Here is a 311-nt window from a genome sequence, read left to right on the forward strand (position 1 = left end):
AATGAGTGAGAACTCCCTACCGTCGTTCTCATCGAAACTGAGGTCCAGCACGTTGTCTCCCCCAGGGAAGGTAGGAGTGAGGGACAGCTTCCCCTCGGTCACACTGTCGCAGGCACCACCAGCACAGACCACCAGCACCAGCACCAGCCCCAGCACCAGACCCAGCAGCTCCCAAGGGCCTCTGCATCGGAGAGCCTCGTGGAGGGCTCCGGGTCTGCGAGGCGTTTCCCCTCCTTAGCTGGGTGTTCACGGCGCGGAGGTCCTCAGGGCTGAGCCTGGACTTTGGTGGCATGTCGGGCAGCCAGCATGCC

The 311-nt window shown here is 63.7% G+C and overlaps 1 pseudogene; it reads left to right on the top strand.

The window, feature by feature from the left end:
• Positions 1 to 46, top strand: LOC145718398 (small nucleolar RNA SNORD116; annotated as a pseudogene; the record flags this gene model as incomplete).
• Between the last annotated feature and the right edge of the window lie 265 nt (positions 47 to 311).

This window comes from Leptonychotes weddellii, unplaced genomic scaffold (genome assembly GCF_054177405.1).
Source record: "Leptonychotes weddellii isolate Sample4059 unplaced genomic scaffold, ASM5417740v2 HiC_scaffold_151644, whole genome shotgun sequence".
NCBI lineage: Eukaryota > Metazoa > Chordata > Mammalia > Carnivora > Phocidae > Leptonychotes > Leptonychotes weddellii.